A 26,094-nucleotide genomic window follows, 5' to 3' on the forward strand; every position below is an offset into this window, starting at 1 on the left:
AAAAACCCATTTACAGTCATGTTCCAGTCAACAACAGACCACATGTACAACAATGGTCCTGTAAGATTATAATGGAGCTGTTCTATACAAGTGTACCATTTTAAATCTTTTATACCACATATTTTTACTGTATCTTTTCTATGTGATGTATTTAGATACACAAAACAATTGTGTTACAATTCCCTACAGTATTCAGTACAATAACAAGCTATTCAGTTTTGTAGCGGAGGAGCAATAGACCACACCACATGGCCTAGGTGGTAATAGGCCATGTGGTATGGTCTATACCATTTAGGTCTGTACAGTCTATGATGTTCCTACAATGACAAAATCACCTAACAACACATTCTTCAGAATGTATCCCCATTCTTATGCAACGCATTTTTTGTTACTGTTGTCAAAAATTAAAATTAAATAAAAAAGAAAGATCTCTAATTAGTAATCCAATTTCTACCGTTAAGAATGAACTAAACCCAAAGCAGGTAGCAGAAAAGGAATTTTAAAGATTAGGGCAGAAATAAGTGACATAGAGACTAGAAAAACAACAGAATCAACAAATTCAAAAGTAGGTGCTAATAAGTAAGAAAAATAAAAGACTCAAATTACTAAACATTCGGAATTAAAGGAGTATTACTACTAAACTAAAAAGGATCGTAAGAAAACAAATATTAAATGCTATGAACAATGAATTACACAACCTCCTTTAAACGGACAAATTCCTAGAAAGACACAAACTACTGAAAATGCAGAGTAATTTTAAAACACAAAGACAAGCCCGTGCTCAGATGGCTTCACTGGGGAAATCTACCAAACATAAAAATTAACATTAATCTTTCCCAGACTCTTCCAAAAAAGCTAGAAATACTTCCTAACTCATTCTACAAAGCCAGTACTACCTTGTTACCAAAACTAGATAAAGGAATCACAAAAAAACTACAGAAAAAAATATCCTTCATTAAATACAGATGCAAAAATCCTCAACAAATTACTAGGAAATCAAATCCAGCAACACATAAAAAAGATTATAAATCATAACCGAATGGGATTTATCCCAAAAACATGAAGTTTGTTTAACAAACAAAAATCAATCAATGTAATATATTAAGAAAAATAAAGAACAAAATCCATATAATCATCTCAACAGGCACAGAAAAATAATTTCACAAAACCCATCACCCTTTCATGATTTAAAACAAATTATGAAAAATCATGACTCAGCAAGCTTGAAATAGAAAACTTCCTCAAACTGATAAAGAACATCTATGAAAAATCCCCAGCTAATAGCATACTTAGTGGTAAAAGACTGAATACTTTGACTTTAAGATTAGGGACGAAAAAAAGGATGTCTTCTCTCACCACTTCTATTCAACATAGTACTGAAGTTTCTATCCTGGGCAAGGGGGCAAGAAAAAAGACATAAAAGCCATCAGATCAGAAAGCAAGAAATAAACATCCTCTACAGACAGATGGGACAATCTTGTATATAGAAAATCCTGAAGAATCTCCTCCCCCAAAATTATTAAAAGTAATCAAGTTCCACAAGACTACAAGATACAAGATTAACATGCCAAAATCAGTCGTATTTCTATACACTAGAAATAATTTGAAAATGAATTTAAGAAAATACTTTCATTTGGGACAGAATACAAAAAAAGAACACCTAGGAATAAATATAACAAAAGAAGTACGAAACCTGAACACTAAAAACGACATTGTTGAAAAAATGAAAGAACTCCTAAATAAATGAAAAGACTCCCCATGCCATATTCATGGATTTGAAGACTAAATATTGTTAAAATAGCAATACTCCCCAAATTAATCTAGAGATTCAATGCAAACCCTATAAAAATCCTAACTTGCTTTGCTGCAGAAATTGACAAATTGATCCTGAAATCATACACAAATGCAAGGGCCCAGTAGAGCCAAAATCATCTTGAAAAAGAAGAACAAAGTTGGAAGCCTCACATATTCCAATTTTAAAACTCAATAAAAAGCTACAGTAACCAAGAGAGTGTGCTGCTGGCTTAAAAACAGACATGGAGATCAATGCCATATAATTGAGAGTCCAGAAACTAACCCTTATATTTATGATCAATTAATTTTATTGTTGTTGTCATTTTGCGACAAGTAAGGTCTCACTCTGTTACCCAGGCTGGAGTGCAATGCCATGATTGCAGCTCACTGCAGCCTCTTTTCTCCCCTGATTAGGTGATCCTCACACCTCAGCACCCCAGTAGCTGGAACTACAGTTGCATGCCACTATGCCTGGCTAACTTTTTTTTTGCACTTTTTGTGGAGACAGGGTTTCTCCATGTTGCCCAGGCTAGTCTCAAACTCCCTAGGCTCAAGCAATACTGCCCACCTCAGCTTCCCAAAATGTTGGGATTACAGGCATGAGCCACAGCATCTGGTAGATCAACTGATTTTTGACAAGGAGGAAAAATCCAGCAGGGAAAGAACTGGTTTTTTTCAACAAATTGTACTGGGAAAACATATACATGCAAATGAATGCAGCTGAGGTTGGGCACAGTGGCTCAAGCCTATAATCCCCGCACTTTGAAAGGCCAAAGTGGTGGGTGATCATTTGAGGTCAGGAGTTCAACACCAGCCTACCCAACATAGCAAAAGCCCATCTCTATTAAAAATACAAAAATTAGCCCTTCTCGGGAGGCTGCGGCATTAGAATTGCTTGAGCCTGGCAGGTGAAGGTTGCAGTGAACTGAGATTGTGCCACTGCACTCTGGCCTGGGCGACAGAGCAAGATTCTGTCTCAAAAATTAAAAAAAAAAAAAATTCAAAAAGAATGCAGCTGGATCCCTATCTCACACCATATACAAAAATTAACACAAAATGGATTAGAGAGCCAACTGAAGAGCTAAAACTATGAAACTCTTAGATGAAAACACTGATTTAAGTCTTTGTGATAGTGGTTTAAGACAATGGTCTCTTAGATATGACATCAGAAGCAGAAGAAACATAAGATTATAGGCATGGTGGCTCATGCCTATAATCTCAGCACTTTTGGGAGGCCGAGGCGGGAGGATCATGAGGTCAGAAGATCGAGACCATCCTGGCTAACATGGTGAAACCCCATCTCCACTAAAAACACAAAAATAAAATTAGCCGGGTGTGGTGGCAGGCGCCTGTAGTCCCAGCTACTTGGGAGGCTGAGGTGGGAGAATGGTGTGAACCTGGGAGGCGGAGCTTGCAGTGAGCCAAGATCACGCCACTGTACTCCAGCCTGGGAGACAGAGCGAGACTCCATCTCAAAAAAAAAGAAAGAAAGAAAAAGAAAAATTAGACAAACTAGACTTCATAAAATTTAAAATTTTTGTGCTTTAAAGGATACTGTCAAGGAAACTAAAAGACAATCCACAGAATGGCAGAAAATATATGCAACTCATATATCTGATAGGGTACCTTTTTCCAGCATATATAAAGAACTCTTACAGCTCAATAAAAAGAAAATCCTACTACAACAATGGGCAAAGGATCTGAATAGACATTTCTTCAAAGACATATAAATGTCCAATAAGCAAGTAAAACTACGCTAATCATTAGTAATTAAAGATGCAAATCAAAAGACACAATGAGCTCTCATTTTACATACACTAGGATGGCCAGAATCAAAAGATATGTGTCGGCAAGAATGTGGAGAAACTGAAACTATCATAGCTGGTAGTAAGTAAAATGGTATAGCCACTTTGGAAAACAGTCTGGCAGCTCCTCAAAAAGTTAATCATAGGGTATCTATGACCCAGAAATTACACTCCCATTTTCTGCAATAAAAATGAAAACATACAGCCATACTATAATGTTACACAATTGTTCATAACAGCAATATTCATAACAGTCAGAAAGTGTTTCTACCAACTAATGGATAAACAGAATGTGATATATGAATACAATGGAATATTATTTGGCAACAAAAAGGAATGGAGTGTTGATGCATGATACAGCATAAATAAACCTTTAAAACATTATGTTAAGATAAAGAAGTCAGAAACAAGAGGTCACATTTTGTATAATTCCATTTATATGAAATGTCCAGAATACGTAAATCCATGAAAACAAAATAGTTAGTTGCTGCCTGGAACCGGGAGGAGTGTTTTGGGGTTCCTTTTCCAGGTGACAGAAATGTTTAAAAATTAAATAGTAAGGGCTGCATAACTCTGTGAATACAGTAAAAATTACCAAATTGTGCATTTTTAAAGGGTGAATATGTACATGAATTATACATCTCAAAAAAACTCTCATTAAAAAAATAACGACATCGATGTTCAGCTCTATTATGTAAACAGCTTGGAAGTCATTACTCCCATCCTCACAAGAAAAAAGCAGAACAACTGAAAATCAACTACTCTTAGATGCATTGGAAAACTGAGTTCACAGGTCACAACACCTCCGGAAAAACTGAAGAAACGTGAATATAGACATATGGAGCTATATTTACTCTGGAGCCAATAACTGGAAGGAACACTTTAAAGGTAATTAGCAAACTGCTTGAGACTGAGAGTGAACTAACCTGAGCTTTAACTCGTGAGGGCTCAGTCTTCAGGGAGAGAATATAGGTGAGAAAAGGAGCTCCACGGGGTTTTTATTAGAGGAAAATCCCCTCCATTTTGGGTAGGGAAAAGGGAAAAGTAACCATTTTGAAATCTGACCTAGAGGAAGAGCAGTAATTCCAGCCCCTTCTAACCTTCCTGAGACAAGAAGAGGGAAAAAAAGGCTTAAGAAATTCTTTTGAAGGTCTGTTCAGCAACTCTAGTCCACTAAAAAACCCAACAGATTTCATCATATGATTACAGAACACTTCTCCTCTCTACTACCTTATGAACACATAAACAGGGTTCCAATATAACAGACTACAACTGAGAAAATTACAAGAAACAGACTTTTTTTATTAATAAAAGTTTCTAAGGACACCCAAAACAACAAGACAAAAACCAGGAAAGTAGAGGAAAATGAAACGTCTTATACCTACAAACAATACAAACACCTACATTAAACACAGCCTAACTCCTAGCCAGATAAACCTAAAATCGCACATTAAACACATGTTTACCTGAGTTTCTACTACTCAGTAAGTCATGTCCAGATTTCAGCAAAAAATAGCAAGGCATGTAACAGGCAAGGAAAAGGTCTGAAGAGACAAAGCAAGCATCAAAACCAAACTCAGATAAGGTAGATTTTGAATGATCAAACTAGAAATTTTAAATAACTCATTAAAATGCTAAGGGCTATAAGAAAGAATCAAAACCAAATGCTAGAAATAAAAAACATTAACACAAAGAATGCCTTTGATGGGCAATCAGCAGACTGAAACAAAAAAAAAAAAGAATCAGTGAGCTTAAAAAAAACTGGAACATGATATTTTAGAATGTAGGACAACTATAAAAGGTGAAAAATATTCATAATAGTAATGCTAGAATGAGAAGAAACAAAGAAAATGAAGTATTTGAAGTAATAATAGTTGATACTTTTCCAAAATTAATGACAGATACCCCAAATGGCAAATCCAGAAAGCTCAGAGAACCCTAAACAGGATAAACATCAAAACATTAACACCTCATCTTCAAACCTAGGTCAAACAAAGAGTAAGTCTTGAAAGAAATCAGGGGAAAAAAAATACCCTATATGAAAGAAGAATAAGAATTTTATCAGATTTCTCTTCAGAAATCATGTAAGCAAGAGTGGAGTGAAATATTTAAGCGTTGGGAAAAAAACCCCACCAAGCTAGGATTTAGCATCCCGAGAAAGTATCCCTCAAAAGTAAAAGAAAAATAAAGACTTTCTCAGACCTGGGGAACTTGTCGCCAACAAACTTGCCTTGCAAGATTTGTTAAAAGTTCTTCAGAGAAAAGGAAAATAATATAGGTGAGAAAAGAGAATCCTTATGAAGAAAGGAAGAGTCCAAGAAGGAATAAATGAAGATACACTCTTTTATTTTTCTTAAGCTTAACTGATCACATAGATAAGTATTTAAAATAGTAACAATATCTTGGGTAACTGTTGTTTATGGATAAGTGAAATGAATAACAGCAATGCTATAAGGGTCAGGAGGGAGGAATTGGTTATATTCTGTTATAAGGTACCTGCACTATCTGTGAAGTAGAGTAAGTGGTATTTAAAAATGAAATTAGATGAGCTCTAAGGGAAACTACTAAAAAATCTTTTTAAAGAAGTACAATTGGTATCTTAAATAGAAAAGAAAAATAGAATCATATACAATGTTCAATTAAAATCAGACAATGGGATAGGCACAGTAGCTCATGCCTGTAATCCCTTTGGGAGGCCGAGCCGCAAGGATCACTTGAGCCCAGGAGTTCAACACCAGCCTGGCCTACATGGCAAAATCCCATCTCCATAAAGAATACAAAAATTAGCCAGGTGTGGTGGTGTGCCCTTGTAGTTCCAGCCACTTGGGAACCTGAAGCGGGAGAATCACTTGAGTCCAGGAAGTCAAGGTTGCAGTGAGCCAACATCACGCCACTGCACTCCAGCCTGGGTGACAGAGGGAGACCTTGTCTCAAAAAAAAAAAAAGAAAAGAAAAAAAGTAAATTTTAAAATAAGCAACAAGGAACAAGTATAATAAGAAAGAAACACATGGTAGACACTAAAATCCAACTTTAACAATACTTTCAATGTGAATGGTCTAAATATACCAATTAAAAGACAACTGACAAGAGTGAATAAAAAGTAAGACCCAAATATATGTTGTCTACAAGAAACTCACTCTAAATATAAAAACACAGATAGGTTAAAGTGATGGAGAAATACACACAATGCCAACACTGATCAAAAGGCAGCTGGACTAGTTATATTAATTTCTAACAAAGCAGAATTCAGAACAAGAAAAATTATCAGAGAAAAACAGGAGCATTACATAATGATCAAGAATCAATTATCAAATAAGATGTAACAATCCTTAATTGTTGAGGGCCATGATCAACTCAGTATATTACTGGAGGCTATATAATTAAATAGCAAAGTGTTTCTCATAATAGCAGGATGTTGGCAAACTGACAAACTGTGTCTGCTGCCCAGAAGAAAGGCTGAGGGCAGCCACCACCCAGGCACAAGTGTTTCTTGTGATTAGGCACAACTGAAGCCTGTTAGCAATAATGTGAACCTGTGATCAATCAAGCAGCTGACCAATCACTACCTCCTCCTCCCTGCTCTTTCTACCCAATAAATACTAACGGCTGTAGAGTCTCAGGCAGTTGCCTTTGCTCACTAGAAGCAGGGAGCCCTTGTCTTCTCTTCTTCTCTCTTCTTCTTCCCCATGTTACCCTTACTTTGAAATAGTTACTTTTGTCTTAAGTTTTCATTTCTACTTCTGTCCCCTTGATTCAGTCTCATAATGATGGTCTCAAGTAGTAACAGTAGTAACTGTCTTAGTGATGGTCTCAAGTGGTAACTGTGGCAGTCAGCCACACTTAATGTGTCTGAGCCTCACAACAAAGTGTCAAAGGAGGTGAGACAAAAACGATAGCGCTACAAGAAGCAGCAGTTAACTCCACAGCTATAACTGAAGACATCAACACCCCTATATCAGAACTGGCAGACACAGCAGGCAGAAAACCAGTGAAGATATAGTCAAACTGAAAAGTATCATCAATCAACTGGATTTCATTGACATTTAGAGTATACTTTATCCAGTAACCACAGAATACATATTCTTCTTAATCTCACAAAAACATTCACCAAAACAGACCACATTCTGGGACATAAAAAAGACACACCTTAATTAAAGTCACACAAACTATGCTTTCAGACTTTAATGGAATTAAGCTAGAAATCAATAAAAGAAAGATAGCTGGAAAATCCCCAAATATCTGGAGATTAAACAACACATTTTAAAATAACATACCAGTCAAAGAAGTCTGAAGAGAAATTTTAAAATATTTTGAATTAAATGAAAACAACGTATCAAAATTTGTGGGATGCAGTGAAAGCAATGCCTATAGAGAAATGTATAGCACTGAATGTAATAGTGATCTAAAATCAATGATTTACCTTTCCACCTTAGGAAACTGGAGCAATAAATATAAACCAAGAGAAAGAGGAAGAAATGAGAAATAGAGGAGACAGCAGTGAAATTTAAAAGAATAAAATAAAATAAAAAAATCAACAAAATTAAAAGCCATTTCTTTGAAAAGATCAGTAAAATTGATAAACCTCTAGCCAGGATAACCAAGAGAAAAAACACAAATTATTAATACCAAAATCAAAGACATAAGAAACTATCATTATCAGTAATAATATCAATACTGATCCCACAGACATTAAAAAAGTATTAAAGAAACATTTATAACTAACTTTATTCCCACAAATTTGACTATTTGGATGAAATGGATTTCAAGGCAATTCCTTGAAAGATATAACTTATCAAAACTCACACAAGGAGAAATTGAAAATCTGAATATGCCTCTATAGATTAAAAAAATTACATCAATAATTAATAACCTTTACAGAAATGAGAAAGAAGAGGAAGAACTCTGGTAACCAGATTGAATTGTAGTGTCAAAATAAACTCCATCCACTGAAAGAGCCTAGAAGCAATGATACCCAGTAGTAGCAAGCACACCCATAATAAATCTATTAAATAAAATTCAAGAATATTTGTTGCATGTTTGTCCTCAGAATATATCCAATCAGGGTGTATGATACATTGTGTTCAAAAGTTATCTGCATTCATTCTTTTTTTTAAATTGTGGTTACTGTTTGTAAAAGCTAAATAAACATATATACTCAGAAAAAAATAATAGTAACAATAAATAACCTTCCCAAAAAAACCAAACACTGGACCCAGATGGCTTCAGGGTAATTCCAACTAAACACGTAAGGTAGAAATGACACAACTGTCTCCAATCCTTTCCAGAAATTACACTCAGAGGGTACACTTCCTAAGTCATTCTGAGTCTAGCATTACCCTAATGCCAAAACCAAATAAAGACATTACAAGAAGGGAAAACTACAGGCAAATATCTCTCATGAACACAGATGCAAATATCCTCAATAAAGTATTAGCAAATCAAATCCAGCAATGTACAAAAAGAACTATATCTCCTTGAAGTCTGGGTATTAAAATAAATACATCAAATTAAAATTTTTTTTAAAAGAACTATACACCAAGATTAAGTGGGATTTACCCCAGATATGCAAAGCTGGCTCAACATTCAAAGAAAACAATGTAATCAATCACATCAAGAAGCTAAAGAAGAAAAATCACATGATCAGACCAACAGAAACAGAAAATGTATCTGACAAAATCCAACACCATTCTTGATAAAAACCCTCAGTAAACTAGGAAAAGAGGGGCAGCTTCCTCAACTTGATAAAGAACATCTACAAAAAACCTACAGCTAGTCTCATACTTAATGGCTAGAAACTAGACACTTTCTCTTTAAGACCAGAAAAAAGGCAAAGATGTTTCCTTTTACAGCTCATATTCAACATCATAGGGGAAGTCCTAGCTAATGCAATGAGACAAGAAAAGGAAATAAAAGGTATATAGATTGAGAAAGAAAAAATAAACCTACTTTTGTAGCTTAAAAGATTGTTTATGCAGACAGTATCAAAGAATGGAGAAAAAAGCCTCTTGGGGAAAAAAAGCAACCATAGCAAGGTGGCAGAATACAAGGTTAATATGCAGAAGTCGATTTCCTATGCACCAGCAATGAACTGGAATTTTAAACACACAATATCACTTATATTAGCACCAACAAAAAAGGAAATACTTAGGCATAAATCTAACAAATGTGAACAAAATTGATTCCATGAGAACTATAAAACTGCTGAAATAATCAAAGAAAATCTAAATGAATAGAAAAATAGCCTATGTTCATGGACAAGAAGACTCAGTACTGTTAAGATGTCACTTCTTTCCAACTTGATCCACAGATCTGGCATAATTCCACTCAAAATCCCCGCAAGTTATTTTATGAATATTAAGAAACTGATTCTAAAGTTTCGATAGAAAGGCAAAGATCCAGAATAGAAAACACAATGCTAAAAAACAGAGAATTTTACTTCAAGTCTACTCAACCTCAAGACCTACTGTAAAGCTACAGTATCAAGAGAGCATGGTATTGGCAAAAGTGTGCATACAGATCAATGAAACAGAACAGAGTACAAAAATAGACCTACAAAATTACTGATCTTGTAGTTGTCAACTGATCTTTGACAAAACAGCAAAAGCAGTACAACAGGGAAAATGTATCTAGATTTTACGCCTTTCAGAAAAAATCCACTCAAAATGGACCACAGACCCAAAAGTAAAATACAAAACTATAAACATAGGAAAACATAGGAGAAATACAAACACAGAAAATTTAGGTGACCTTTGGTTCAGCAATGACTTTTTACATACAAAACCAAAAGCAAGGACTATGAAAAGAAAGAAAGAGCAAATAGGGCTCATTATAATTAAAAACTACTGCTCTGTGAAAGACACTATTAAGAGAACAAAAAGATAAGCCACACACTGGGAGAAAAGTATTTGCAAAACAAATATCTGATAAACGACCTTTGTATATTCAAAATATAAAAAGAATCCTTAAAACTCAACAAGAAAAACAACCAATTAAAAACTGGGCAAAAGCTCTGGATAGACATTTCACCAAAGATGATCTACAAATGACAAATACACATATGAAAAGATGCTTAGCATGTATTACTGGGGAAATGCAAATTAAAACAATAATGAGATACCCCTACACACCTATTATAATGGCTAAAATTCAAACAACTGACATACCAATTGCTGGTGAGGATGGATGTGGTGTAATAGGAATTTCATTCATTGTTGGTGGGAATGCAAAATGGTATAGCCACTTTGGAAGATGGTTTGCCAGTTTCTTACAAAGGTAAACACAGTCTTACCATATGATTCAGCAATCACACCCCTAGACATTTACTCAAACAAGCTGGAAATTTACGACCACACAAAAACTTGCACACAAATGTCTGTGGCAACTTATTCATAAATAACAAAATCTGGAAGGAACCAAGAAGTCCCTCAACAGGTGACTGGATTATCAAACTATGGTACATCCATACAATGGAGTATTATTTAGTGACAAAAAGTGATGAACCATTAGGCCATGAAAAAACACATATGGGTCTTAGACGTACACTGCTAAGTGAAAGAAGCCAGTCTGAAAAGACTGTGTACTGTATGATTCCAAAATATGACACTCTTTAAAGGAAAAGCAAAACTATGGAGACAGCAAAAAGATCAGTGGGTGTCATCAGTCTGCAGGTAGGGGGAGAGGAGAGAAGGGAAAAGGGTGAATAAATAGAGCACAGGGGATTTTCAGTCAGTCAAACTGTTCTATGTGACAATTTGGATATGTGACATTATGCATTTGCCAAAACTCACAGAAATGTACAACAAAAGAGTGAACCCTTATATAATCTAATAGACTTTTGTTAATAATAGTGTAACAATATTGGTTCACCAACTGTAACAAATGTACCACACTAATGCAAGATGTTCTTAAGAGAAACTGTGTGTGGAAGATGGGCACATATGGGAGGGAACTATCTTACTGTTTTCTTTCTCTGTAAACCTAAAACTAAAAACCAAAGCTTGTTAATTAGGGGAATAAAAACAAAATGAACAAATATAAAGGGAAAACAAGTTAGGAGAAATATTCCAACATATATAACAAAAAAATATATCTTTAATATACAGTATGCTTAAAAATATTAAGAAAATAAGTTCTCACAAAAACCTGTGAAAGTTTACAGCAGTTACACTCATAATTACATAAACTGCAAAAAACCCAAAGTCTTCTGCTGGGAAGAGATGAATAAACTTACACCCTGACAAGTGGAATACTACTCAGTAATAAAAAGTAATGAACTATTGGTACAAGCATCAATATGGATTAATCTAACAGGTATTATGCTAACTGAAAGAAGTCAGTCTCGAAAGGTTACATCCTGGCTGGGCACAGTGGCTCACGCCTGTAATCCCAGCATTTCAGGAGGCCAAGGTGGGAGGATCACTTAAAGGCAGGAGTTTGAGACCAGCCTGGCTAACATGGTGAAACTCCGTCTCCACTAAATATACAAAAATTAGCTGGGCATGGTGGTGCATGCCAGTAATCCCAACTACCTTGGAAGCTGTGGCAGGAGAATCGCTTGAACCCGAGAGGCGGAGGTTGCAGTGAGCCAAAATCACACCACACTGCACTCCAGCCTGGGCAACAGAGCGAGACTTCATCCCCTCTCCCCACCAAAAAAAGGTTACATACTCAATGATTCCATTTACATGCCATTTTGGAAAAAGAAACTCTATAGGAAAAGAGAGTCATTCAGTGGCTGCCAGGAGTTAAAAGTAGAGGGAGGATTAATGAAGGGGCATAAAAGGGAAGTTTGGAGAGCGATGGAATTGTTCTGTATCTCAATTGTGGTAGTGGTTACAGGACCCTATGCATTTGTCAAAACTCACAAAACTGTACAAACGAAAAAAAAAGTTACCTTTACTGCATGTTAATTAAAAATAAAGTTTTTAAAAAGTAAATATTCCAATAAAACATGAGTAATAATTGAACAGGCGCTTCAGGAAAACACACACAGGCACATGAAAAGAAACATAAAAAATATTAGATCTCACTAGTCCTCAAAGAAAGTATCCTTAAAATGGCAAATCCTTTTTACCTAATATATTCTAAAGAAAATAATCATTGACATATCCAAAGGTAGACACAAGAATGTTCAATAAACATTCTTTTCATTCTAAATGAAACTGAGACTAACCTTTATGTGCAACAAAAAAGGACAGGTAATAAATCACTATATATGCATACATTAAAAGTACGTGGTACTTTTGCCTCCATATTAAAATAGTCCCACCCAGGCCCTGTCCACTATACAAACTCAATGGCTCAATGGAGGAAGACATGGCCCTGCAACTGAGAAGCCCTCAAACTCTGGCCAGGTCCTGCTAGAATCCTCAAAGTCTTAAAATCAAAACAAGCCTATGAGGTCATTATAAATCCTGCTATAAAAATAGTTTTTAATAAAACAAAAAGATATAACACAATAATGGGCTAGAAAGCATGTTATAAAACAGCTTGTACAGTGCTAATTTTTATTGAAAATGTAAAGTAACAATGTTTTCCAAAAAGGTAGATAATGACCCTTTTGAGTGAAATAATTCCATTTTTAGCAGTTTCAAAAAGATTGGTAAGCTAAAGACATTTTTGTCCTGTAGGATTGGAGTTAGTTGACCAGTGCCTTATTTGAAACTCAAAAGCATTTTTATAAATGTAATTTCTTTACTCAAGTGTTTATTAATTTCAGAAGAAAATTCTAATTATACTAAATCATTAATCTAATGGGTCTAATGGTATCTATCAAATTCCCTGCTTGATGTTTAAAATTTCAAATTCTGAATAGTTTATTCACATATATAAGTTACTGACATGGTAAGAGGGATCTTTTTTTTTTTTAATCTTACAAGACCTAAAAATTACTTAATACCTTTGAAATAAAATGCTTTTATTTCTGACAAATGTCATTATGAATATAATAAGACTTAAGAGCACCAAAAGTTAATTACTACAGCAAGATGCACTAGCATATGTATATGTATCTATTTCTATTAAGAAACTCAGGGCACTTGTCTATAACTCACAAGTTACCAATCTTAAATATTTAAACTTATGAACACATACCTATTTTTTTCTCATGTAAAAGAACAAACTTTAACATCTATCTTTCAACCATCAAAAGTGAAATAATATTAAAAGTGATATATACCAACTGGTGATGCACATAGTAGTGCTATAAAATTAAACCAAAAACATTCCATCAACAATTGCAGGCCAGGTATGGTGGCTCAAGACTATAATCCCAGCACTTTATAGGAGACTGAGGTGGGCGGATCACGTGAGCCCAGTAGCTCGAAAACTAGCCTGGATTGGACAACATGGCAAAACCCCATCTCTATAAAAAATATAAAAAATTAGCCAGGCATAGTGGTACACGCCTGTAGTGCCAGCTACTCAAGAAGCTGAGGTGAGAGGATCATCTAAGCCCAGGAGTTCAAGGCTGCAGTGAACACTGACCACGTCACTGCACTCCAGCCTGGGCAACAGAAACATTATCTCAAAAAACAAACAAACAAAAAACAATTACAGATGCTCCTGTGAAAATATTTCAATCAGGTTACATACCTGATATGTATTTCAGGGTTTAAAAAAGGCAATTACTATCTAAAAGAAATGAGAACTCATAAAAAATAATAAAGAACCAAAAAGAAAGCAATTGTTGAGAAAGTTATGGTTCTCAAAGATTATTAACACAGAAATTATTTGACAGGGTAAACAGAACTTCAGATGGCCATTGTATTTAAATCATGTTTTTTATTTACTATATTATGTTTTGGCTTCTTAAAAAGCTTGCTGACCAGGGCTAGCACTTTCTTACAGATAAGAGAGCTCACAGGAGCATGTCTTCCATATACAAACCAACCAATCCTGAGTCTACAGCCAAACCCACCTCCTTATCTAACGCTCACATACGAAGCCAGTATTTCCTGCCCTAAATCATTCCAGAGTCAGGTATCAGGCAATTAGAGACACCTCTACAGCTCAAAGCTTGCAGGAATCATCCAAACTCATCAATCCTTAACTGTTTACTCTGCCCTCCCTTGCCTTTCCCAGGAAATACCAATAAAGACTCTGGCCGACTTTTCCGTGGCTCCTGTCTTCTGCTTCCTGACTAAAACCTGGTGCTTCCTCTGTGTGGCATGCAGTGACCCTCCCTGAGACCTGTGAGTATAATAAAATTCTTCCTTCTAAGCCTTATTCGCACATCCCCCTGCAGCTGCACAGACTTTACCACACCGTATCCAACACCTACATTCTTAGAATAGCCGCTATTAATATACAAAAGAAATTTAAGTATATGCATGCTCAAAATACTGCAAAGTGAAATATTAATCACCAGATGATTATCTGCACCAATGGAACTGAGGTAAGAAACTTTAAAGTAACAGAAGTCCTTTTTCAAGATTACTATTTCAACCTAGAACATTTCGCTTTATCATCCGTGATTTAAAAAATTTGTTCCAATTCTAATTCTATGCTGACAGTAAAGCTGCTACTTATCTCTCTCTCTACACTGCACCTTCTCCACCACATTCTTCCCAAAGCATAAAGAATCATGGATAACAGAAATTATTTCTTGCCTTCGGAAAGTTCACAATAATATACAGCAAGCTGCATCTTTCTTCAGCTGCATCTTTCTCCCATTACCTCTCAAAGAGCTAGAAAAATATAAATATACAATACCTTAAATTAAGGCCTGGCTACATTTACTAAGATGGACTTCAAGGACCTATTCATTTATCCTGCCTTTTAATAACTACGACAATAAGGCTTTATAAACAAGAAAAGCCTATTAGTTTGAGAGTTCCTCTGACAATTCTTTGTCAAATAATTCCATCTGTAGTTAACACCTATGACAACAACAAAACACAAAATAACTTGGTTTCCTGATTTGCTAAACTGTTACAGTGTTAAATGTAAAGGAAAATAATCTATCATACGCATAAAACAACAAATTCTACTTTTTACCCAATAAACATGAAATTGTTTATGTTTCTAATAAACTGACATTTTTGGTTAATAAAATTATTTATATTGTAATCCATATTTAAAATCTTGTTTTTCAACATATCCCTATAAGATTAATAAACAATAAAAAGTAGCAACTTTAAATCACACAAATAAGTTCAGAAGAAAGTGATTTACATTTCAATTTTATAAGCATTACAGGTTCTACTTGTACCAAATGAGGTGTACCTATAAAACTATGGAGACTGAGATGCATTTTACTGTTTAGTTTTTCAACAATATTTCTTTTCACAAGTGCTATAACTTAACATTTACACTGGATGTTCAAGACTTTTTCATAGGAAGTCTCCAATTTTTAATATAAATTGGTCAAAAAAGTGTTCTTATTAACATAAGAATTAGAAGAAAAAAAAAGAAAATTATTTCAGAAATAAAGACAAGCCAAATGGAACACAAAATAACAGACCCCACAAGAAAAGAGGAAAGAGAATGGAGGAAATTTTCAAAATAACAAAGTTTGTCAAGTGTTACAGCCCTTTTTAGATTTTCTCTAGCAGGCTTTCCAGTTTTTATCAAAAAACCCTTCAAAAAAATAAAAGAATAAAAGAAGTCAAATAGATCCAACATACATTCATAATTAGAGTCCCTAAAAAACAAACCCATGTAATAGAACAGAACAAATATTGAAAACCATCACACAAAATAACTTTTCTGAAATAAAATACTTGAACCTACTACTTAAGGCCATAGCAAGATCAACACCAAGACATATTCAAGTAACTGCTCTTCAAAGAAAAAGAAACATCTTTCAGGTATCCAGGCAAATGACCAAATTTCTTGGAAGAATAAAATGGCAGAAGACTTTGAAAATACCCACGGAGCTCATAAAAAAAACATAGCTAGGCGCAGTGGCTCATGCATGTAATCCCAGCACTTTGGGAAGCTGAGGTGGGAAGATCATCACTTGAGCCCGAGAGTTCAAGACCAGCCTGAGCAACACAATGGGACCCTGTCCCAGCAAAAAATAAAAATAAAAAATAAAGTTAGCTGAGCATAGTGGTGTGCACCTGCAGTCCCAGCTACTCAGGAGGCTGAGGCAGGAGGATCGCTTGGCCCCAGGAGGTTGAGGCTGCAGTGAGCCATGATTGTGCCACAACCCTCCAACCTGGGCAACTAAGTGAGAGTCTGTCTTGGAAAAAAAAAAAAAAAAAAAAGAAAGAAAGAAAGAAAAGAAAGAAAGAAAACATGTGCCAGGGATTTTACATCCAACCAAAGCTTCAAATATAATGAGTATAATGGTCACATACAAATAGTCTGAACCGAAAGGACTTAAAAGAATATTGTTCCCATGAGCTCACTTGTAGAATGTGAGCTTCAAACAACCAAAAAATCCTAAAAGTATCTTTGGGTTAAGGTCTGGTGAAGAGTATTGAATATAATTTAAAATTAACACTACCTGATCAGAATAAAGATAACAGCATAGTATATGCAAATGTTATATGCTCAAAAAACATAGATATAAAACAATTCACAAAGAAGAGAATTTACAGAAAAAGTAATCACCTATTGATACACTCAACTACCTGGATGAGTATCACATGCATCATGCTAAGTAAATACAAAATAGCCATTCTCAAAAGGTTACATTTATATAACATTCTGGCTTCAAAAGGCAAAGCTATAGGGACAGAAGACAGATCAATGGTTGTGAGAAGTTAGGGGTGGGAGAAGGGTTTCAGATAAAGGGGCAACAAGAGAAAGTTTGGGGAGGTGAGAGAACTGTTCTTTATCTTGATTGTGGTGGTTGTTATGTAATTCTAGTTGTGGTGGTTGTTAGGTAATTCTATTTGTCAAAACTCACAACTGTATACTGAAAAACATGTATTTTACTGCATGTTAATCAATAATAAATTTTAAATGCAAAAAACCCAGAGACACTGGGGAAAGGGAAGAAAAGGTACAGAAGAGTTTATTAGCTAATTTCATTATTGCTCACAATACAAGAGTACCTTAAAAGGAGTGGACTACAGGTAGTAGTATAAATGTACCTCTCTCAATGTAAAAATATATTAAACCTCTCAAAGAGAGCAAAGAAAATAGGTAAAATAAAAATATTCAAAAGCAACAAAAATGTTAAGTTTCCTTTCACTCCCATCCCCATTTAACCACTTCCTCTACCTACAGTCAACTAGTGTCATCAGCTACTTGTGATACCTCTTCAAAGTTTTCGATGGCATATTTGCTTATATTTTCAAAAGGAAATAATAAAAGGATAAACCAAGAACTAATGAAAATGGTTACCTGGGGTGGGGGGGGAGAGAAGGATGATGTGAACCTTCTGTTTAGTGCCTTAATTCCTTTTTTTTTTTTTTGAGAGTCACGCTGTCACCCAGGCCAGAATGCATGGAACAATCTTGGCTCACTGCAACCTCCATCTCCCAGGTTCAAGCGGTTCTCCTGCCTCAGCCTCCTGAGTAGTAAGTAGCTGGGATTACGGGCACGTGCCACCACACCTGGTTAACTTTTGTATTTTTAGTAGAGATGGGGTTTCGCCATGTTGGCCAGGCTGGTCTCGAACTCCTGACCTCAGGTGATCCTCCCACCTCAGCCTCCCAAAGTGCTGGGATTACAGGTGTGAGCCACCGTGCCTGGGCCAAGTACCTTCTTTTTTTTTTTTTTTTTGAGACGGAGTCTCACTCTGTCGCCCAGGCTGAAGTGCAGTGGCCGGATCTCAGCTCACTGCAAGCTCCGCCTCCCGGGTTCACGCCATTCTCCTGCCTCAACCTCCCGAGTAGCTGGGACTACAGGCGCCCGCCACCGCGCCCGGCTAGTTTTTTTTTTTTTTGTATTTTTAGTAGAGACGGGGTTTCACCGTGTTAGCCAGGATGGTCTCGATCTCCTGACCTCGTGATCCGCCCATCTCGGCCTCCCAAAGTGCTGGGATTACAGGCTTGAGCCACCGCGCCCGGCCGCCAAGTGCCTTCTTAAACAGTCTTACTTTGGAACAATGTAAATGTTTTACATAGTTAAAACAAAAATTTAAAAATCAGTCCCTATGAATGGAAGATAATTTTAAATAAGTGAAACTAGCATATATCAAGTTGGTGGCAGAAATACAGAAAAAAGAATTACTTCAAGTGACTTTAAAACATAGTATTTTGAATATCCATCCCTAATGGGATATATTTTAAAAACCAAAGCACAATAAATAAATAAATGCAAAAAATCATACAGTATTTAATGTTCTTGTTAATACTGATTTTCTTTTTTTTAAATTGACAGAGTTTTCCTCTTGTTGCCCAGGTTGGAGTGTAATGGCAGCGATCTCAGCTCACTGCAACCTCCACCTCCTGGGTTCAAGCAATTCTCCAGCCTCAGCCTCCCAAGTCACTGGGATTACAGGCACCCGCTACTGGGCCCAGCTAATTTTTGTTACTTTTAGTAGAGACAGGGTTTCACCATGTTGGCCAGGCTGGTCTTAAATTCCTGACCTCAGGTGATCCACCCGCCTTGGTCTCCCAAATTACTGGTATTTTAATTTGAAAATGTATCAAAATATCCTAGGCTAAGGCAAATAAATATGTTAATATCACTAGAATCAAAGATTCTCAGAGTAAGAAAAAAGAAAGAAGTATAAAATGGGAGATTTTAAAACTGATTTGAAAACTCTGCAACTCACTTTGAAATGCATTTTAAAAAGGTGGGGTGTGGATGAACAGATCTGCAACAAAGTAAATACAGCAAAATCCTAATTCTAAAATCTAGGTGGTGTGTACAAGGGTATTCACTGTATTAACTCTTCTATATGTCTGCAAATGTTGGGAAGGAAAACTCCTTAGATTCTGTATTATACAAATCACGAAGAAGCACTGGGATGAATCTCAACTCTTAACCAATCTGTTTTTCCATCTGACAACAATTAGTTCTCAACGACCATTTTTAAAACATTTCAACCACTCCTCCAAAAACACTATCCAGACTACCAAATCATCCACAACGCCAAAAAGTCTAGGACCAACAGATCATTTCTCCTTATCCTGGAATGTTAATCAACCTCAGTGATTCCAGCAATAGGCAAAGAGCAAGAACTCAATATATCTGAGATAAACATAAATAGAATGGTTATAAACTGTTTTCCTGCTTGACTTTCAAGTAATATATTCATCAGGACAAAACTATACAATCTTAAAGTTATATGACATGGGTGTCTTTAAGACATTAAAATGAAATTTTCTCCCTGAATTTTTAATTAAATTTACATTGAAGTGAAAGTAAAAGTACTGGTACCCATGAGAATATTTTTTTTAACCTCTCATGTGACTCGAATACATCTTAAACCAATTTTTCTTTCTTAGACTAATGTTGAAAGCAGTCTGAATAGAGGAAAAACGCTGGAGAGAATATACTCCAAAATGTCAACTGCCATTAATCTGGGTGGTAGTATTGCATATCCTTTTAAAAATATACATGCTTTTTTCTATTTCACAGGATTTGTCTGTTTGATTTTCCCTTTTGCATTAAGAATGCATTACCTTGTAACTGGAAAAAAAAATTCTTGGAGGAAAAAAAAAAGTACCTATGCTTGTTAAGTATAAAATAACTGACAGAGTAAGAGGTAAGGGTGATTTGGGATTTAAACCGCACTAAAGATAACCAACTCAAGAATAATTTGAGAAACATGATGGTTATATATCTTTAGGTCACTTTTCCCATGTTTCACACCTTCTTAAATAACCAATTTTCCCTTCCACCAAAAATGCGGCTCCTACCATTCCTGATGGTTTCAAAATGTAGGTAAAGAACATATCCAAAATCCAAGACTCATATTCTGTTCATTCCATAAATATTGAATATCTGTACTCTGTACTACGCACAGTAAGCACTAGGGGTTTACAAAAGAAAAGATGTTATTATCCCTACCCACCTCTACTCAGTTAACATATTTATGCAGCACCTATTTTGCGTCTGGCATTGTTCGACGCACCATGGATATAGCAGTAAACAAAACAGACCAAAAAAGCCTCTCTGATAAAGCTTTGCTCCTCTTCATTTAAGTTGTCTTTCATTGTTATGCCCTACACTTAGCCAATGCAGCAAATCCACCTCAGAAATCCCTCCGCATCTCCTTAAAACTCACTAAAAACACCAATATATAAATCTCTCATTCTGAGTATTATCAGCTCCATGCTGATTTCATTTTTTCCTTACCCAGCCTGAACTAAAATGGTCCATTTAGATATTCCCTCACCAGTAACCTCAATTACTACGATTGTTCTTCCAACTTACCTAACCTATAGTTTCCCATTTTGCATCAATCATACAATTCAACTTTCCTCTCTAACCAGCTGAGTATATAGTGAAAAATTTTAAGTATATAAACTGCTGTCTCAAATTCGTGGTTTTCAATCTCATAGTTCCTCAATACTTCCACTTCTCTGATCAATGAACATTTACTAAATATCTCTGTGTATAAAGCTGTGGCAAAGACAAAAGTCTGTGCCCTCCCTACAGGGGATCCTCTAACAGGCAGGACAGATCTTAAATAATTAATTATGAATGTGATTAAATGCTATGAAGGGGAAGTACAAGGTGCCGTGAAAGGGCGTTAACAGAGGAGCCTAATCTCGTTTGGAAGTGAAATGGTTGTCAAGACAGGCTTCCAGAAGTAGTGATAAGTGCCAACAAATAAATTCCATATAGCATCCCACATTCCTAATTTATACTTAAATCCCCGTATCCCATCTGCTGGACAAAGAAACTTGCCTCATTCGCCTCCTCAGTCTTCTCCTGGACTCACTAGTGATTCCTTCTCCTCAGCATATACATACAACAAAGTCTCTCCCACCCAAACATAAATTGGAATAACTTTTCTGGAGAGTAATTTGGCCATGCGTATCGTAAGCCTTAAAAATGTGCATATCCCTTCTTGTGATCCACAATTCAACTTCAAGAAATCTTTCCTAAGGAAATAAAGACAAGTTTCATGCAAAAAAGATTATTTAGGATAGTGAAAGAATTAAAACAATCTAAATAACTGGCAACAGGAGAAGAGCTATGGATGTGCCTTAATAAACTTATAACAGACTATGCCACAGCTAAAAATAAAAAGATATTCAGAGCTTTTAATCTCATAGAAAAATGCTTATAATTATGTAAGAAATACACTGTAACTGTTACACAGAAATAAATCAATAATAATCCTCTACAAAAAAATGTAAAAATAGGCCAGGCATGGTGACACATCTCTGTAGTCCTAGCTACTTGAGTGGCTGAGGCAGGAGGATCACTTGAACCCAACAGTTTGAGGTTAAAGTGAGCTATGATTGTGCCACTGCACTACAGCCTGGGCAACAGAGTAATACCCTGTCTCCAAAAAATATTAAATAAATGATAAACACAGGACGTAAAAACCTGTATAAAGAGGATAACTAGGCCGGGCGCGGTGGCTCACGCCTGTAATCCCAACACTTTGGGAGGCCGAGGTGGGCGGATCACGTGGTCAAGAGATAGCGACCATCCTGGCCAACATGGTGCGACCTTGTGTCTACTGAAAATACAAAAATTAGCTGGGTGTGGTGGCGTGAGCCTGTAGTCCCAGCTACTGGGGTGGGGTGGGGGGCGCGGTGGGCTGAGGGGGCAGAATCACTTGAACCTGGGAGGCAGAGATTGCAGTGAACTGAAATTGCACCACTGCACTCCAGCCTGGCAACAGAGCAAGGCTGTCTCAAAAAAAAAAAAGAGTACAACTAAGCTTAAAACATAAGTGTATATACAAAATTTGGAAAGAAATGAGCAGAAGTATTGATAGCAATTAATCATACAAAATTATGGTTTAGTTTTCCCCCTTACATTTTTCTGTACCTTTTTTTTTTCTTGAATTTCCAAAATTTCTTTTCCCCTCCCCTCCCCAAAATAGTGTCTCACTCTGTAGCCTAGGCTAGAGTGTAGTGGCAGAAACACAGTTCACTGCAGCCTCGACCTCCTGGGCTCAGGCGATCTTCCTGGCTCAGCCTCTCATATAGCTGGGACCACAGGCGCATACTACTACACCTAGCTAATTTTATTATTTTTATTATTTACTTATTTATTCAGTTAGTTAGTTAGTTGAGATGGAGTCTGGCTCTGTTGCCCAAGCTGGAGTGCAGCAGTGCGATCTTGGCTCACTGCAGCCTCTGCCTCCCAGGTTCCAGGGATTCTCCTGCCTCAGCCTCCCGAGTAGCTGCGATTACAGGAATGTGCCACCACGCCCAGCTATTTTTTTGTATTTGGTAAAGACAGGGTTTCACCATGTTGGCCAGGCTGGTCTCGAACTCCTGACCTCAGGTGATCCACCCACCTTGGCCTCCCAAAGTGCTGGGATTACAGGCGTGAGCCACCATGCCCAGTCTAATAAACAGGGTCTCGCTTTGTTGCCCAAGCTGGTCACAAACTACTGGGCTCAGGCAATCCTCCCACCTCAGCCTCCAAAAGTGCTGGGATTACAGGCATGAGCCACCACGCCTGGCCTTACATTATCAAATTGGCAGTGTATTACTTTTCTAAATGGGTTGTAAATTACTGTTCCTCACAACAGCAACACAGCTACTAAGTCCACTAGCACATTATCTCCATTCCTTACCTCTAACTCTCCGACACACTGCACCTGCTATCACCCCAATCCCAAATGACAAACCAGTGGAGACTTAGCAGTCCTCCTTTGAACTGACTTCCAGGGCTTCTGAAACCATCTAGGATCTGCCTTCTAATTCTCTGACCATTCTTTTATAGAATCTTAGATGATTATGTAACAAGGAAGACATTTTTTTTTTTTTTTGAGATGGAGTCTCACGCTGTTGCCCAGGCTGGAGTGCAGTGGCGCGATCTCGGCTCACTGCAAGCTCCGCCTCCCGGGTTCCCGCCATTCTCCTGCCTCAGCCTCCTGAGTAGCTGGGACTACAGGCGCCCGCCACCGCGCCCGGCTAATTTTTTGTATTTTTAGTAGAGACGGGGTTTCACTGTGGTCTCGATCTCCTGACCTTGTGATCCGCCCTCCTCGGCCTCCCAAAGTGCTGGGATTACAGGCTTGAGCCACCGCGCCCGGCCAGGAAGACATTTTTAAAAAAAATTCGTAAGTACATGAAAAGAATCTCAGATAAATTCTCTCCTTCTATACGTCCTTTAAATATGGTGTTTCAGGTGTCCGCCTTAGCCGCCTTCTTTTTTTTACACTACACGCTTGGGTGATCCTATCAATTCCCATGGCTTTAACAACTTACCTTCTGACAACTCCAAAATCTACCTTCAGCCCTACTCTCCTAAATCCCATTTATTTTTAGTCAAAGTCTTTGCTATTAATTTTCTGGGAGTCCCCTAACAGTTCAAACACTGTTCTCATCATCGTCTTCTTTAAAGATCCACTTCCTGGCCAGTTGTGATGGCTCACAACTGTAATCCCAGCACTTTGGGAGGCTGAGGCAGGAGGATCCCTTGATCCCAGGAGTTTGAGGCTGCACTGAGCTATGATCACACAACTGCACTCCAGCCTGGGCAACAAAGTTAGGCCCTATCTCTTTAAAAAAAAAAAAAAAAAAACCTTCTGGTATTTTCTGATGTGTTTAGTCACACCACTATCCATTTAATCTTCTAAGCTAAAAGCCAGGGAGTCATCCTTAACACTCTCTCAACAACTATCTTTACCTACTTACCACTCCTACTTCCTAATCAAGGAAATAAAGACAGATTTCTTGTAAAAAAAATTAAGTCCTAATTAGTTAACAAATCTGTCTACCTTCCTCTCCAACCCCACTACACAGATTAAACCCTCAATTTATTATTACAATAACCCAACTGATCTCTGGAAGTCAGTCTCAGATCTATTTTCTATATTACCCTCAGATAACCTACCTAAAAAGCAAATCCAACCATGTAATTCCCTTGCTTAAAAACTACCACCTGAAAGATAAAAGGTAACACCCACTAGCATGAGAAGTCCCTTCATGATCATCTCCAGACACATTCCTCCCACAAAACTTTATGCTGAGCTTCCTCCAGCAGCAGCAGCAGCAGCAGCAGCAGCAGCAGCAAGCAGCAGCAAGCAGCGGTAAGACATGAGTTTTCTGTGCACCAGGCATCGTTTTTCAGAGCAGCATCAAGCTATCTTGAGTTTGCTTCACACCAGGTACTCTAATAAGTGCTTTAAGTGAATTACGTAATTTAGTCTTATGAGGTTGGCACTATTATTTCCTTTTCACAGATAAGACTGAGTCTGTCAAAAAATACAAAATCACAGAACTAGTTAAGTAGCAGAGCCAAGATTTATATCTCCACTATATTTCTCGACAAAAGTAACTAGTCAGCTTCTAAAACTGCTACTAATCTTCAAAATCTGTTCATATCCTATCTTGTGAAGGATACCTGAGCAACTGAAGGACAGAGAGGCTTATGTTTAACTGTATTCCTCTTCTGTAATTTTATGTAAGCTTCCTAGACAGACTTCCCTGATCACCACCGTCTTCCAACAGCGTTGGTTACTTCCTCCAATATACTTCTCTAATTTGTTTATAGGTCTACTGCTGTGTATCTCATACGGGATTTTTTTTTTTTTTTTTGAGACGGAGTCTCACTCTGTCCCCTAGGCTGGAGAGAAGTGGTGCAATCTCAGCTCACTGCAGGCTCCGCCTCCAGGGTTCATGCCATTCTCCTGCCTCAGCCTCCCAAGTATCTGGGACTGCAGGCACACGCCACCTCACCTGACTGACTTTTTGTATTTTTAATAGAGACGGGGTTTCACCATATTAGCCAGCATGGTCTCGATCTCCTGACCTCGTGATCCACCTGCCTCAGCCTCCCAAAGTGCTGGGATTACAGGCGTGAGCCACTACACCCGGCCGGATTTTATTATTTATTTACATGTTCATTTCCCTTTTTACCTGCAAACTTCTACAGAGTAGGTACCATTTCTCAGCCATGTTTACAGCGCTGTCTCCATCTCTGTCAATCCTAGGTTCTTAGCAGAGTGTCTGGCACATAACAGGTACTCGACAAATCTCCTCTTCTGTTATTTTCCTCCTGTTTTGTTTTCTTTTCTTTTTTTTTTTTTTTAAATCTCTTATCACACTCTCTATCCTCAGGCAACAGCCTCACAACCTAACTCCTAGCTGTAGCCCCTACACTCTCCAGCAATCTTGCAGACTGCCATCACACTTCATCCTCTCCCCACTTTGTATCATCTTTCTAAAACAGGCATCATATATCTTCCCTACTCAAAAAGATTGAAGGCAGTCTGGGTGCAGTGACTCATGCCTGTAATCCCAACACTTAGGGAGGCAGGAGGATAGCTTGAGGCTAGGAGTTCAAGACCAGCCTATGCAACATACTGAGACCCATCTCTACAAAAAAAAAAAAAAAAAAAAGAAGAAGCTGGGCATGCTGATGCACACCTATAGTCCCAGCTATTTGGGAAGCTGAGCTGAAGCAGGAAGATCACTTAAGCAAGGGAAGTCAAGGCTACAGAGAGCC

At 37.1% G+C, this 26,094-nt stretch overlaps 1 protein-coding gene and 1 non-coding gene across 2 annotated transcripts in view; one reads left to right on the forward strand and one right to left on the reverse strand.

Annotated features, from left to right (window-relative positions):
* The window catches only part of RANBP9 (RAN binding protein 9), a 96,253-nt gene that overhangs the window by 47,935 nt on the left and 22,224 nt on the right, over positions 1-26,094 (reverse strand).
* On the forward strand, positions 16,120-16,182 carry LOC126954045 (U7 small nuclear RNA). The gene has a single exon (XR_007725497.1). It is a non-coding gene; the product is annotated as a U7 small nuclear RNA (small nuclear RNA).

Source organism: Macaca thibetana, chromosome 4 (genome assembly GCF_024542745.1).
Source record: "Macaca thibetana thibetana isolate TM-01 chromosome 4, ASM2454274v1, whole genome shotgun sequence".
NCBI lineage: Eukaryota > Metazoa > Chordata > Mammalia > Primates > Cercopithecidae > Macaca > Macaca thibetana.